This window comes from Lissotriton helveticus, chromosome 2_2, assembly GCF_964261635.1.
Source record: "Lissotriton helveticus chromosome 2_2, aLisHel1.1, whole genome shotgun sequence".
Lineage (NCBI taxonomy): Eukaryota > Metazoa > Chordata > Amphibia > Caudata > Salamandridae > Lissotriton > Lissotriton helveticus.
In genome coordinates, this window is record NC_136060.1 from 486,668,639 (window position 1) to 486,685,193 (window position 16,555).

General features: G+C 46.8%; 1 protein-coding gene across 2 annotated transcripts in view; it reads left to right on the forward strand.

Moving 5' to 3' along the window:
- LOC144821556 (uncharacterized) overlaps positions 1-16,555 on the forward strand; it is a 90,822-nt gene that overhangs the window by 6,733 nt on the left and 67,534 nt on the right. Inside the window, exon 2 of one of the 2 annotated variants that reach the window (XM_078678741.1) lies at positions 5,439-5,491. The gene's annotated coding sequence lies outside the window, so the exon portion shown is untranslated. Of the gene's footprint in view, positions 1-5,304; positions 5,492-16,555 lie in introns of both variants that reach the window. The other variant, XM_078678742.1, reaches the window with a different exon arrangement.

The following is a 16,555-nucleotide window of genomic DNA, read 5'->3' on the forward strand; positions in this document are numbered from 1 at the left end:
TGGACTATTCTTGCCGCCCCGGGACGCTTTTTTGAAAGCAAGAAGTAGGGGAACGGACTGAACAATTTTTTAGAAGTAGGGGCACGCCGTGCCCTTCCGTCCCCGCCCACTTCTATCACTGTCCAAAGCACTATACTGTGGGTTAGGCTAGTGCTTGGTTTGAAGGTTATTTGCTATGATATCTTTGTGGTTTGTGTGTGATTGACCAGCGGGGCGTGGTGCTCGGATCCTGTTTTAAGTTGTAGCATACCTGCTGCCAACTCGGAGCACAATCTCACAGTGTGAGGAGGGGGCGGGGCCTACGATACACTCTGGAACTCCAACCCCCCCTCTTCCCAACCAAAAAAAAGCCTGTTGAGGCTGGTGCCGATGTCCGGAAGGGGGGGTGGGGGTTACACACCGTAATCATGGACTTGGGCATTTCAAAGCCTCGGACACCGAGCTGGAAATCCACTATTTACAGTGGTTTTCAGCTCGTTTCCCTGCCACCGTGTGATATCGGCTCCTCACCTGGAGACCGTGTGATGGGAGCCGATTCCGTGTGTCGGCAGGTATGGTGGTAGCAGGCTTGTAGCGCTTAGAAGTGCGACAAAGCGCCTGTGGTTTGGTTTGCAGTAGTGGCTGCTGTTCACCCACCAAGCCCCACGCGAGGTTTGTTGGTTTTTTATTTATTTATTTATTTATGCGATTTTATACAGCGCGAACTTTACCCGAAGGTGTCAGAGCGCTTTACTTAAGAACCAGTTTAGAAACATAAGGACTTTAGATGACATGCTTTACATAAAGGATACAAACAGAAAAATTTGCAAATGTACAAGTCACATAAGGAGGAGATACAAATGGATATACTCTAAGAGTCACATAGGAATGGTAGGTAGTACCAAGGTCAACCGCATATACTAGTGATTAGAGTTATCTCTATATACATAGGGAAGGGATACACATGGATATACTGGAGTGGACAGAGGTCCACAGGATGGTCTGCATGAAAAGCCCCTCCAGAGGCTCCCCCCTCGTGCAAACCCCTTGAGCTAACAATACAACACACGAGGCCATAGTGTGTCCACTCGTGACGCTGCGGAGGGAGGGGATGGAATAGATTCAAGTCACCAAAGATGCCCGTCTTTATTTTATAGCTGAGGTTTATATGGGTTTCATAGTCAGGCGACGGATGGAAGATTTAAAATAAATCCCAGTTACCCGACGGTGGGTGCATTAAATGGAAATGTGGAAGTGCAGGTACCCAGTATCCAGAGTACTGTTTGCTACCGAGGACTGCCGGTGCTCTACCATCAGTGCGTTGCACCAGTGCCAAGAAGTACTGGCCCTCGGCCTATCAAGGTTAAGATGTGTAGGTACGGGTACCGGACAGCACCGGCCCATGTAAAGCACGGAGCTCACGTGACTTCCAGGATCTGAATTTGTTCGGATGTCCCAGTGTCTGGTGCGTTATGCTGTAGAGTGCACGTGACACGTGGTATAAGCCTCGGACCTGAGAGAGAAGCACGTGCAGGGGCTGTAGAGTAGAGAACCGGAGGAGAGAAGGCACCAAAGCAGACTCCGGAAGTACTGAATGCACAGGGCTGCCCGGTGCACCCACCTCATGGGCGAGGCTGTCCGCCATGTTCACTCACACATGGTTCATGGTGAACAGTGAGTGCACGGTGGTGGTGCTAGGACAGGGAGGGTAACGATGCATGGGCCAGGGTGTTCAAGAGCACAGGGACCGGTGGCTACCAGCCCAGGCACCTGGCACAGGGTGGCACAGCGCAGATGGGGCACCATGAGGGCATGGGACAGGGTTACAGAAGGGCAAGAGGGAAGCGTGTGTTTGGGGTACAGTGACTTTAGGGCACAGGAAGGGTGCTTTGAGAGTACATGGGGAAAGGGGTACAGGCGGCAGGATGACTGTTCAAAGAGTGGAGAATACATCTAGCAGATGGCACAGGGTGCCCAAATACACCAGTGCAAAAACAGCAGGTGATGGACAGAATGCAGAACAATGTCATACATTCACCCCAGTACAGATATCTGGGCCTAAATCCATCGTTTTTTTGCTCACCGTACCTATCCAGTTTGAACCCAGCCATATGCAAATCAGTCTGACCCTGTGCCTCATGGGAACAGTCCAGCCCGAACTGCTAAACCAGGTCCTCCCTGGACTGGAAACAAGCATCCTGGGACCGGTTTCGGGCTTTCAGCCCTCATCAGCCTGGATAGCTTGATTCCAGTCCATCATCCCCTTTTGTATCGCTTTGTTCGCCCTAAGTTGGCAGGGTATGCTCAGACGTGAGTCCCTTGCTCACTTGTGGGAGAGGTGTGGCGCCGCGGCCAGGGCGACTGACGCTGGAATCTGGGGATCACGGTTCGATCCCCGGCTCCGGCGGCAGGTTAGCCCAGCACCATGTGACTCTGGGCAATAGCTTGCTTAATCTTCCCGACGGCCCCCAGCGCCTAGAGACCCTTATGGGTGATTGTGCGCTTTACAAATGTGGATTATTATTATTTATTACTTGGCCACTGGATTCAAGATAGCCTGGCTGATGAGGATTATGAATCCAAAACTGGTCCCAGGATGCTTGTTTCCGGTCCAGGGAAGACATGGCTTGGCAGTTCGGGCTGGACTGTTCCCATGAGGCACAGGGTCAGACTGATTTGCATTTAGCCATGTCTGAAATGGGGTGGCAGAGTGGGCTAAAGAACGGTGATGGATCAAACCCAGATCAGTTGACTGGGGGTGAGTGTTTGATTTGCTCAAACACTCCGTCCATCATCCCCTTTTGTATCGCAAATACACCAGGGGCAAGTATGGCATAGGTGCACAGCACAAAGCCAATGCAGGACACAAGGGACAGGGTGAAGTAGGGCACAGTACAGAACATCAGGGTGCCATAGTGTGTCCATAAGACTCAAGGGATAGTGACTAAAGGGTGCAAGTACCTATGAGTGGGGAGGACCCATGGGGCAGGTAATTCAGCATACACAAGGGCTAAGAAGGCCCCATAACATTCTACCCTACCCGTAGACAGATCTACGGATGCTTGACCTCTTGAAGAAGGTTTAACGTCTCAAAGCACATCAAATAGAGCAGGGTGAATACACAACATATATATTTGGTGGCCTTACTGTTAGTAGGGGAGGCAGATCTTAGGACACCAGGGACAGGGTAACCTTAGCGCACATGGAACACGTGGGCTGCTTGGACTGAGTAAGATAAGATTGGCAATGTTGCATATCTATCAGTGTGGTCTCAGGGACCATAGCACAGGCCAGCTAAGAGCACATGGGAGAGGGAAGCTGTATTCTACACGGTTGTATGACGATCCATTGCAACCACTCTTATCGCATGCCCTTACATCGGAATTATTACACCGCATGTGCCCTTACATCGTGAGTAATCACATCGCATACCATTACGTCGCATTGGTATAGGCATGCATGTGAAACACCGCAACATCGCATACAGACACCCCGCATGGTATTACATAGCAATTTACACTCCATCCTCAACCCTAAAGCCTAAAACAGCCCCTATACTGAAAGTAGCCTTAAGCCCTAATGCACGCGACGTACTCGACCCTAAACCCTAAACCTTAAACCTTGTACCCTACAATATGGCACGCTAATCCTTCCCTAATCCCTAAGCCCTAAACAGTAATACAAGCCTACACTCCGACCTCAACCCTAAAGCCTAAAACAGCCCCTATACTGAAAGTAGCCCTAAGCCCTAATGCAACCCCAAAAACAGCACCCATTCTCTAAGTAGCCCTAGTAGCCCTAGCGCCACCCCAGAACAGCACCCATTTCCTAAGTAGCCCTAGTAGCCCTAACACCACCCCAAAACAGCACCCATTTTCTAAGTAGCCCTAGTAGCCCTAACGCAACCCCAAAACAGCACCCATTTCCTCAGTCGCCCTAGTAGCCCTAACGCAACCCAAAAACAGCACCCATTTCCTAAGTAGCCCTAGTAGCCCTAACGCCACCCAAAACAGCACCCATTTTCTAAGTAGCCCTAGTAGCCCTAACGCAACCCCAAAACAGCACCTCAATACCTGTTTCGCCGTTGTTCCCGCGTTGTCTCCCTCTCGTCTGTGTTCCCCGGAGGCCGCCATTACATCCCATCCCGTTGTGAATGCATGCGTTCTAAATGCGCATGTGACATAATGGCGTGCACAGACAATGCACGCGACGTACCATCGCGTGCGTTGTAGGTGCACGCGATCTAAACGCATGCGCTGTAATGCATGCGCTGAGCTGGATGTTTCCTATTCTACACGGCAAGAGGGGGGTTCTATAGGACACAAGTGGCTGGGTGCTCACAGACCAGTGAGACAGGGTGCCATTCAGATGCCAGAATCCCATTGACTACATGACACATGGAGAATGGACCAAAAGGACACTGTGACCGATAACACCATGAACCGATGATTCAGGACAGTCAATTCTCGAGATCCAAGTGTAATGGACCTTAATGAAGGCGGAAGCAGAAGAGGTGTTTAGTTCTGAACACAGACCAGACTGCAGCTGGTTGTGATAAGGTCCATCTTATTCAAGTATGGTAATTTAAAAAACTCTTCATTTTCACTAATATTAGCAGAGTGACATAATATGGTCCTGATGAATGCCCTGAACCTTTGAGGTCATTCAGTCAGAAACATGTTGATCTTCTAATAGGGAGTATCTATATCCCTATTTTTTCACACAGTTTTTTAATACTTATCCTGTGAAGACATCGATTAAAGTTTTTGGTCTTTCTCAAGAGATAGTTTTAATTCATACGTTTATAAATTCTTTTTTGCACTCTGCCCCTCACTCCAACCACCATTGGATGATTAGAACACCTCTCGCTCCTCTCCTACGGGAGAGTTGTAGCCCGCACTGTGCACCTTGCGGTCGCAGTGTGTAAGAGGGGACCCAATAATGAAACATGTCACCTTTGGGTGAGTGAGGGTTCTCGTCTTTAAGACAACAATTGTCGCTACATTCATTACTCTCTAGAAAAAAATCTTTCTTTCGGTACTTGTTGTGAGTATATACTATATAGAGTGGTATCGGGAAGAAATTATCTCCTTTTTTGTTACCCTCGCTAGGTGAGTTTAGACCGATAACACATGGACAGGATAATTATGAGTTCAGAAGTTTGGGTAACAGCATTTGGAGTAGGATGTCCAGCAACACTTGACGGCGCGTACTGTTCTTTCTTCCAGATGTGGTTTGGGGAATAAGTGAGGCGTTGTCCAGCTTTGGCAACATTATGTCAATAAATGTGGTTAAGCGGCTGATCTGTTGCTCATCTCCTTCAAGGCACTCTCTCTTGGACTGTGTCACAGCAGCCATCAGTCTGTGAAGCCCTGGTCTCTGTGAGCGTTTGTGATCTTCTACTGGTTTGGTGCAGATGTCCAGTCAAGTGTGATACAGATTCCAATTTGTCCCTACAGAGTCTTCAACAGAATCAAGAAAGTTTGGTATCCCTCAGCCAGCCGCCTCTTAGGTAAGCAATCGGTGCAAACAGAATTTCATGAATTTTGTGTGAATCCCTTGAGCCGATCAGTCCAACATGGCTGGAGCCCTCGTACTTTTTCCAATATAAAATGTTCTTGTTTAGATTGTCTGATTCTTCCCAGGTTTTTGAAAAGAGACATATTTGCTTGAATCTTTAGACAACCTTCTAAATTCATTGTGTTACAGATTGCTTAAACAATTCAGCTCTCCTCAGTTGGTTTACACCACTGTTTAAATTGTTTGCCTAGTGACATGTTTGACCCATGAAGTTCCCAGTAATTCCTGCCCATAATGAGTTTGTCCCCACCTATGGCAGCAGTAGATGAATTGCATATCCAAAGTAGGCGAGATGCTAACAGATCTAGCTTCAACTTGGGCTGGTGCTCACCCGCTGTCTTGTCCGCAGATAATGGTAAGATCTGCGGTTAATGAAGGGTGTGTGTGCGTGTGCGTGTGTGTGTATATATATATATATATATATATACATATATATATATATACATATCCATCCAAGAAAGAAGTGACTCAAACAGATATATTCACCAAAGAACAAAAATATATTTCCACTACAACGTTTCAGCTTCTGCCTTCCTCAGGTAGTTTCGAGATGGTAAGCTCAGTGGCTGCACAGATGACACAGCTGAATTTTCAAAAAGCATCATGAGTGAAGATTCCATTTGGAATGTGGAATCAATGCAGTCCTGAGAGTTCTTGAGATATGCAGTAATCAGGATGTATTGTCAGTAATGTTCAGTCCATCTGGATGCAATGATTTTAAACGATACATCCAGAAGTTTTCCCTGGAGTCCAGTAGTTCTTCCTTTGAGACATGTTCCACGGGAAAAATCTTCAAATCTGATAGTGAATGATCCACAAGGTTAAAATGATTGGCTACTGGCTGGTCAATTTTCTTATTAATTATTGCTGATTTGTGGTTCCTGAATCGTGTGCGGAGGTCATTCATTGTTTGGCCTACATATTGTTTTTTACAGCTTTGCCGTTGGCACTGAATCACATAAATAATGCATGTTGAGCGACATGTAAGATGCTGCCTTATTGCATAGGTCCTTCTGGTAACATAACTAGTAACTGATGATGTTTGTAAAAGGTATTCACACGTGATGCACCTTTTAGAGTCACAGCAATGAACCCCTGCATTTGTTACAGCTTGCTTGAGTTCAGCTCTCACAATAAGATCGTAAATTTGGAGCTCTGCGGTAAGCAATGACTGGCGGTTTTGGAAAAACCTTTTGCAACTTTTCACAAGTGGACAGTAAGGGAAATGTTTTTTGAATTATATTTCTGTAGTTGGGAGCTGATGGATGATAGTCAACTACAAATGGAGTTCTGTCACATTTGTTTCTGGCGTTGGTATTCCAAATAAGTGCTTCTCTGGGTCTCATGGGCAAACTAGAGAACAGTATACTTGCTACTTCTAGCATCAAACCACTGGTATGGCTACGATACATTGATGACATATTTATAATATGGAATGCAGGAAGTAGAACATTGGAACAATTTATGAATGAATGAATGAATGAATAAGATATTTATTGAGCGCACTGTGGCCAAGCGGCTTCCTGGCGCTTGGCCACAGTTTACAGCTAATATCAACAATATCCATCCTACCATCAAATTTACCAGCAGCAATACCAAACAGAAGCATCATCTCCCTTTTCTGGATGTGCTAGTCACCATTCATGAACACAAAATTACAACTGATCTGTACCACAAGCCTACAGATGCTCATTTGTATCTAAACTGGACTTCATGTCACCCTCATCACACTAAACTGAGCATCATCTACAGCCAAGCACTCAGAATAAGACGCATCTGCAGCAATGAAGAAGCCTGTAAAGACCATCTACAGGAGCTTGCTACATTATTTAGAAGGCGAGGCTATCCTCTGCATATCATACAGCAACAAATTGACAAGTCTTTGCAGTTACCCAGAGAAGCACTTATTTGGAATACCAACGCCAGAAACAAATGTGACAGAACTCCATTTGTAGTTGACTATCATCCATCAGCTCCCAACTACAGAAATATAATGCAAAAAACATTTCCCTTACTGTCCACTTGTGAAAAGTTGCAAAAGGTTTTTCCAAAACCGCCAGTCATTGCTTACCGCAGAGCTCCAAATTTACGATCTTATTGTGAGAGCTGAACTCAAGCAAGCTGTAACAAATGCAGGGGTTCATTGCTGTGACTCTAAAAGGTGCATCACGTGTGAATACCTTTTACAAACATCATCAGTTACTAGTTATGTTACCAGAAGGACCTATGCAATAAGGCAGCATCTTACATGTCGCTCAACATACATTATTTATGTGATTCAGTGCCAACGGCAAAGCTGTAAAAAACAATATGTAGGCCAAACAATGAATGACCTCCGCACACGATCAGGAACCACAAATCAGCAATAATTAATAAGAAAATTGACCAGCCTGTAGCCAATCATTTTAACCTTGTGGATCATTCACTATCAGATTTGAAGATTTTTCCCGTGGAACATGTCTCAAAGGAAGAACTACTGGACTCCAGGGAAAACTTCTGGATGTATCGTTTAAAATCATTGCATCCAGATGGACTGAACATTACTGACAATACATCCTGATTACTGCATATCTCAAGAACTCTCAGGACTGCATTGATTCCACATTCCAAATGGAATCTTCACTCATGATGCTTTTTGAAAATTCAGCTGTGTCATCTGTGCAGCCACTGAGCTTACCATCTCGAAACTACCTGAGGAAGGCAGAAGCTGAAACGTTGTAGTGGAAATATATTTTTGTTCTTTGGTGAATATATCTGTTTGAGTCACTTCTTTCTTGGATATTTTATTTCTTTGTGACTCATTGTATTCTTTGGGATCCAGATTTTTGCCCTGGCTGGCTGTTGTTTTCTTGTGATCCTTCATCTTCAAGTATATATATATATATATATATATCCTACTGGCGGTCACAAGTAGGTTGTTATAGTTAGGACCTTGTTTTTATTTAAAACTAGCAGCCCGTCCCGACGTTGTCCGGGTATGAATTGCTGCCGGCCAGTAGTATATTGTTTTGTAGGATTTCGTTTTGATAGCATTTCTTATCTGTGACAGGCCTGTGAAACGCTCCGATTCACAGTGCACTGCTGATGCACTTAAGAGTGTGCGTTCAGTAGTGTGTGAACTCGAGTTTCCCTACTTTATTTTTCCTTGCAATATTATATAGCGCAAACTCGACAGCATGGCATGAGCACAATTTACATTACAGAAGAACACATTCATTTGTGGTAGGCACGGGGAGACAAAGCGATTTGCCTGGAAGCACAGAATGTTGAGCTGATGCCGAGATTCGAACGTCGCTCCCCAGCTCTAAAGTTCGCAATTCTAGAACTTGTGGCGGGAGGTGTGTCTAAAAGTGTATGTCGGTGCTGGCCATCCATGAGAGAGACCTGTGCATTTTTCAAATCGGTGGTGAAAAAATATGAGTATGTTGCTGGAGATGTGGGCCGCCGTGCCACCAATGTACTTACCGGCGGAGGGTAAACACCCATTATTCCACAACTTTCTTTCCGCATACCATAACTCCGCATACTTTCATTACGAAAGTACCATGACTCCGCAATGCCATTATAACGCATGGCATTACATTTTATATGCTTTTACCACGCATACATTTACAACGAAATTAGTTGTAAATGCTTGAATGGTAAAAGCATGTTTTTTTTAAATGTTTGGATAAAGTAAGTATGGGTATAGGGGTATATGTTTTGGGGTACTGGTGTATATGTTTTGGGGTACTGAGGTATATGTTTTGGGGGCTTTGGGTATTTTAAGTGTTCAGATATAGTTTTGGGTTATGGGGTACAGGGGTAGTTTTAGGGTTTAGGGATAGGTATGGGTTTTGGGGTACAGGGGTATTTTTAGGGTTCAGGGCTAGGTTTGGGTTTTGGGGTATAGGGTATTTTTAGGGTTCAGGGGTAGGTTTGGGTTTTGGGATGCAGGGGTATTTTAAGGGTTAAGGGCTAGGTTTGGGTTTTGGGGTACAGGGGTATTTTTCGGGTTCAGGGCTAGGTTTGGGTTTTGGGGTACAGGGGTATTTTAGAGTTCAGGGGTAGGTTTTGGGGTACAGGGTTATGTTTATGGTTCAGGGCTAGGTTTGGGTTTTGGGGTACAGGGGTATTTTAAGGGTTCAGGGCTAGGTTTGAGTTTTGGGGTACAGGGGTATTTTAGGGTTCAGGGTTAGGTTTGGGTTTTGGGGTACAGGGGTATTTTTAGGGTTCAAGGCTAGGTTTGGGTGTTGGGGTACAGGGGTATTTTTAGGGATCAGGGGTAGGTTTGGGTTTTGAGGTACAGGGGTATTTATAGGGTTCAGGGCTAGGTTTGGGTTTTGGGGTACAGGGGTATTTGTAGGGATAGGTTTGGGTTTTGGGGTACAGGGTATATTTATAGGGTTAAGATGGGTTAGTGTTTAAGGGTGTTGGGGTATTTTAAGGAGTAAGGGTGGGTTATGATTATGGGGTCAGGGGCATTTAAAGGGAGCAGGGTGAACACCCAGAGCTGGAATGTACAGAACCTGGGAAGAAAAAACTATGAAATGTTGGACACAACGCTCGTTTTTTTTCCGCCGTAATCCCGCACACGCCCACGCCCCCAGCACACGCCCACAGCACACAATATGAGACATGGCATGCTGGCCGGAACGTACCACACGCCCCCAGCGTTTGTCACGCCCCCAGCACACGCCCACAGCACAACGCAGACACGCCCACAAGGGACTACTTTGCTGGCACGGTTCTTTTACCTTTTAAATGTATATGGTGGGCGTCTGCATAGACTATGTCCTTCTCTGCTGCAACTGCCCTTTCCAACGCTGTATTGGGTGTTGTGATTGGTGCTGTGGTTCCTGAGATTACCTGCCTCAAAGGTTTGGGCTCTCTCTTTATTATATTAGTATAGATAGCATTTTTTCTTTTGCCAATATCTTTGGCGCCATATTGACGAATCTTCGTGAAATTTTCAAAACTAATGGTTCACTCAGGTCAGCTACTATCGGGGTGATTCTTCAAGCGGGGAGAGACAAAAAAAGGGGGGTCCCAAAACACGTTTTCCCCATGTTAATTTCCATAGGAATTTTAGACAAAGCTACAGCCCGAACTGCTGAACGGAATGACACCAAATTTGGCAAAAAGATAGGACTTGGTCCAGAAAGCGACTTTTTTTAAAATGGTGTAATTTCGTTCAGTAGTTGCTGAGAAATTTAAAAAAAATGCATTTATCTGAGCACCGAGGAAGAGCCTCAAACCCTCCCGAGCACGAGCTTCATTCTGATTGGCAGCCAACACGCCAAACCAAAATGTGATGGCCGCCATCTTCTGACTCAATATCTGAGTCACAAGGAAACAGTAAAAAAATTATAAAAAAAACAAGAAAAGGGGGCAGGGTAAAACACCTTGACCCCCTAGGCCTGCTCAGGGGGCCCCACAAGGACCCCCAGGGCCCAAAAGAGCAAAACAAAAATCCTGCTGGATGCGCAAATCTGACCGAGAAAATGTAAAAAACAACAAAGTGCAGGCTCCCGCACTTCATTTTAATGAGCTCCCAGGTGGGCCAGGCCCAGGGGAAATATATACATTTATGCGAGGGGCCGCACAGACCCCCGCTGCCCCGGGGACCGCCACCTCATTGGGGCTCCCAAGCCCTGGGGACAACCACCTCCCCGGGGCTTCATAAAATATCAAGGGGGGCCGCAAGGGCCCCCCCAGTCCTGGGGGCCATCACCTATCCTGGGTTTGCATTAATTATTTGCGGGGGCCCCGCAGGATCCCCCAAGCTCCGGGAACCACCATCTCCCAGGGGCTTTGTTGATTATGGAGGGGGGGCCCCGCAGGCACCCCCAAGCAATCTCCCTGGGGCTTCAAACATGATGGGAGGGGGGCCGCACGGCCTTCCTCTTGGAGCTTTGGATGGCCCTGGGGACCTCAACGCCCCCAGGGCCGGCTCCTGCAATGTCTCGGGGTGCCCACCCCGGGGACATTGCCGTTTGCTGTGGCAGGGTGGGAGCCATCATAGCAAACACTTCCAAAAAGCAAAGCAGAATTGCTTTTGTGCAAGGGGAGCTGCATATCAACAGCTCCCCTTGCCGGCTCCCTCAGGAGGAGGGGAGCCGTCAGGGACCGTAGGGTCATTGTGGCTCCCCCACAGTCCCCAACTTGAGGTCCAGCCCCGGGGAACGGGGTCCCGGGGGGCAGGCGGCCCCCCTCCCAGGAAAAATAATTATACAAAAAAAATGGAAGGGCAGCCCAAGGCATGGGGTCCCCGGAGCCATAATTGGCCTTAGGATGGGGGCCACGTACCACGTAGCCCCCTCCCCCAAAAAAGTCAGAGTTGGCCAGGCCCCGGGGAAGGGGTCCCCGGGGCCAGAAGTGGCCAAGGGAATGGGGGCCACGAGGCCTTCCTCCCAAAAATGTTTAAAAAACATGCTGGCCGGGGGCTGGGGTCCCTGGGCCAAATAGTGGCCCGAGAAGAGAGGCCACTCGGACCCTTTCCTGTTTAAAAAAAAAAGAAAAGAAATGCTCAGTCCCTGAGGGACGGGGTCTCCCAAGCCCAAAAAATACTAAAAGTAGGAGGGAGGCCCTTCTAAAAATATTTTAAAAAAAGAAAAGCCGGCATCGGGCCGGAGGCCCCGCCCCCTCCTAGCACCACTTTGCAAACACGCCCCCTGGCGCGTTTTAAATTAGGTGATTAAGTCCCCTTCATTCTTGAGGGTCCCTGGGGGCCAAGTAGCCCACCAGGTAACTCCAGTAAGCCCCACACAATGGGATTGCTGAGAGATTAGGCCACGCCCCATTTTACACCACTCTGCAAATGCACCTCTTGGTGCACTGCTGGTGGGGCGATGAGGTCCTCTTGTGTCCTGAGGTGCTTAGGACACAAGTGGATTTCATCCCCCGAGCAGCACTGCACCAGGATGCCTAGTTTGCAGAGTGGTGTAAAAAGGGGGCGTGGCCTCGGACCGCTCTCAGCAATCCAGCTGTGAGGGTCTTACTGGAGGTACCTGGTGGGCTAGCTGGCCCGCAGGAACCCTCAGGAATGAAGGGGACTTAATTCCCCAATTTAGAACGCGCCAGGAGGCGCATTTGTTGAATGGTGGACAAAGGGGGCATGGCCTGTGTCCACCTATCAGCAATCCCACTATCTTGGGCTTACTGGAGTTAAGAGGTAGGCTAGTTGGCCCCTATGGACCCCCAGCAGCAAAGGAGACTTTAATCCCCATCCAAGAGCGCGCCAGGGAGTGCATTTGCAGAGTGGTGGGCAAAGGGGCCGTGGCCAGCTATAAGAACTTAGCAATTGTTTGGGACTTACTGAAGGTAATATGAGGGGTAGTTGGCCCCACGGATGTCCTTGGAGGGCCAACTATGCCTCTTGTTACCTCCAGTAAGTCCCACACAGTGGGATTGCTAAAACGTCTTCGGAGGCCACGCCCCCTTTTCCCACCACTCTGCAAACACACCTCCTGGCAGACTGCGAGATGGGGATGAAGTCCACTTTACTCCTGAGGGACTTTGGGGCCCAAGAAGCCCTCCTGGTACCTGCTGTAAGTCCTAAGCAGTGGAATTCCTGATCGCTGGTCGGAGGCCAGCACCCTTTCTCTACCACTCTGCAAACACGACTACTAGTTAAAGAAGAATTTGCAATGTAGTAGGGTTCGCATTTACGAGAGTGAGAGCTATTGGCATTGAATATATAAAAGTTTTTTACTAATGTTTTTTGGTGTGTAGTTGAATTATGTGGTATGTTGTGCAGTGAAATTATGTGACTAGAAAGTATGTGTTATATAGTGTATAGGAATTATGAATAGTGAGATTATGTGTTTTGGAGAGTAATTATGTGGTTATGTGGTATTGTAGTCTATGTTGTGGAGTGGTAATTTCAGGTTTAGTCCTCATCATTTCCATAGAAGCTAAACTATAAACTCAATGAGACACAAAAAAGAGGGAACCACTGAGGAGCACTTCTGGGCCTAGTCAGAGGTATGAGTAGGTCCACTGGAATTATGTGACTGTTCGGCTGCACCAATTTTCACATAATTACAATTTTTCCGCATTTGCCAAATATTCTCTCTTTTGCTGCCTAATCTGCAGATTTGAATAAAAAAAGCCTTGTTTCTAGCTCAATGGCTCAAATGTTCCCGAAAAAGCAGTTTCACGTGTTACAGTGTAGTGGAAGGACCTTTACGAAGCTGGAATGGTCTTGTGTTACTTATTGCTAAATGTGGGGGTTAATTTGGTCCTAATGGTGCACAAACCTCTCTTCTTTCTGTGCCTCTTTTGCCTCTTTTTGCTTTTCTCTTGCATCTTTCTGCACCTTTCTTCCTCTTTCTGTACCTCAGTGTCTTCTTTCTGCACTTCACTTGCCTCTTTCTGCACTTCTCTTGCCCCTTTCTGCACCTCTCTTGCCTCTTTCTGCACCTCTCTTGCCTCGTTATGTACTACTCTTGCCTCTTTCTGCACTTCTCTTGCCTCTGTAAACACTTATATTGCCTCTCTCTATACATCTCTTGCCTCTTTCTGCACCTCTCTTGCCATTTTCTGCACTCGTCTTCCGTCTTTCTGCACTTCTCTTGCTTCTTTCTGCACCTCTCTTCCATCTTTCTGCACCCTTCCGGCCTCTTTCTGTCTTGCCTCTTTGTACACATCTCCTACCTTTTTACGCACCTCTCTTGCCTCTATTTGTACCTCTGTTGGTTCTTTCTGCACTGCTCTTGCTTCTTTCTGCATCTTACTTGCCTCTTTATGCACTTCTCTTGCTTCTTTCTGCACTTCTCTTGCCTCTTTCTGCACTTCTCTTGCCTCTTTCTGCACTTCTCTTTTCTCTTTCTGCACCTCTCTTGCTTCTTTCTGCACCCCTATACCCTCATTCTGCACCTTTCGTGCCTGCTTCTGCACTTCTATCACTTCTTTCTGAACTTCTCTTGCTCTTTCTGCACCCTTAACACCTCTTTCAGCACCTCTGTTGCCTCTTTCTGCACTTCTCTTCCTTTTTTCTATACCCCTCCTGCCTCTTTCTGTACCTTTCTTGCCTCTGTGTGCACCTCGCCTATCTCTCTCTGCACCCCTCTTGCCTCTTTTTGCACTTCTGTTGGTTCTGCCTGCACCTCACTTGCCTCTTTCTGCACTTTAAATGCTTCTTTCTACAGCTCTGTTGCTGCTTTCAGCAATTCTCTTGCCCTTTTCTGCACTTCTCTTGCTTGGTTCTACAATTCTCTTGTGTCTTTCTGCATGTCTGTTACCTCTTTCTGCACATCACTTGCCTCTTTCTGCACCCCTCTTCACAATTTCTCCACCTCTCTTGCTTTTTTCTGCATTTCTCTTGCTTCTTTCTGCACTGCTCTTGCTTCTTTCTGTACCTCTCTTGCACATTTCTATACCCCTCTGACCTCTTTCTGCATCTCTGTTCCCTCTTTCTGCACCTTTCTTGCCTCTTTCTGCACCCCTCTTGCCTCTTTAAGCACCTCTGTTCCTTCTTTCTGCACTTCTCTGGCTTCTTTCTGCACCCCTCTTGCCTCTTTCTGTACCCTTCTTGCCTCTTTGTGCACCTCTCCTGCGTCTTCCTGCACCTCTCGCCATTTTCTGCAGTTCTATTGCCTCTTTCTGCACTGCTCTTGCTTCTTTCTGTACCTCTCTTGCACATTTCTGCATCCCTCTTACCTCTTTCTGCATCTCTGTTCCCCTTTCTGCACCTTTCTTGCCTCTTTCTGCACCTCTTTTGCTTCTTTCTGTACTTTTCTTGCCTCTTTCTGTACCCCTCTTACCTCTTTCTGCACCTCTGTCCTTTTTTTATGCACTGCTCTTGCTTCTTTCTGTACCTCCCTTGCTTTTTACTGCTCCATTCTTCCCTTTTTAGTATCCCTCTTGCATCTTTCTGCTGTTCTCTTGCCGTTTTCTGCACCACACTTGCCTCTTTCTGCACCACACTTGCCTCTTTCTGCACCTCACTTGCTTCTTTCCACACCTCTGTTGCTTCTTTCAGCAATTCTCTTGCCTCTTTATGCACCCTTCTTGCCTCTTTTTGCACCCCTCTTTTCTCTTTCTGCACCTCTCTTGCGTCTTTCTGCACCCTTTTCCATCTTTCTCCACAATTCCTGCCTGTTTCTGCACCTCTCGTCTCTTTCTGTACCTCTGTTGCTTCTTTCTGCACCTCTCTTGCTTCTTTCTGCACCCGTCTTTCCTTTTTTGCACCCCTCTTGCCTCTTTCTGCTGTTCTCTTGCCATTTTCTGCACCTCTCTTGCCTCTTTCTGCACCTCACCTGCCTCTTTCTGCACTTCTCTTGTTTCTTTCCACACCTGTTGCATCTTTCAGCAATTCTCTTGCCTCTTTCTGCACTTCTCTTGCTTTTTTCTACACCCCTTGAGTCTTTCTGCACCTCTGTTGCCTCTTTCTGCCTCTTTTTGCACTCCTCTTTTCTCTTTCTGCACCTCTCTTGTGCCTTTCTTCACCCATGTTCCCTCTTTCTGCACCTTTCCTGCCTGCTTCTGCACCTTTCTTGCCTATTTCTGTACCTCTGCTGCTTCTTTGTGCACTTTTCTTGCTCTTTCTGCACCCTTCACACCTCTTTCAGCACCTCTTTTGCTTCTTTCTGCACTTCTATTCCTTTTTTCTGCACCCCTCCTGCATATTTATGTACTTGTCTTGCCTCTTTGTGCACATCTCCTACCTTTTTATGTACCTCTCTTGTCTCTATTTGTACCTCTGTTGCTTCATTCAGCAAATCTCTTGCCTCTTCCAGCATTTGACAAGCTACTGGCTATGTTTGGTCTTTTTTATCTACTTCCCTCATAATGTTGTAGAATTCACTGATGGGCTTACAGTGCTGCCTATTTAGGTAAGTCCACATGCACAGCTCAAGACATAAAAAGCATACTCCATTTTGCAATTGAAAGCCCCCCCCCCCTCGATTTTTATCGGGGTTTCACTGAATGGGCCCTCGTACTCTGTTGTATTGATCCCTATGAAGAGCATGTAGTACATTAAAAGAATATAATAAAGTTCAGAACGAGATGA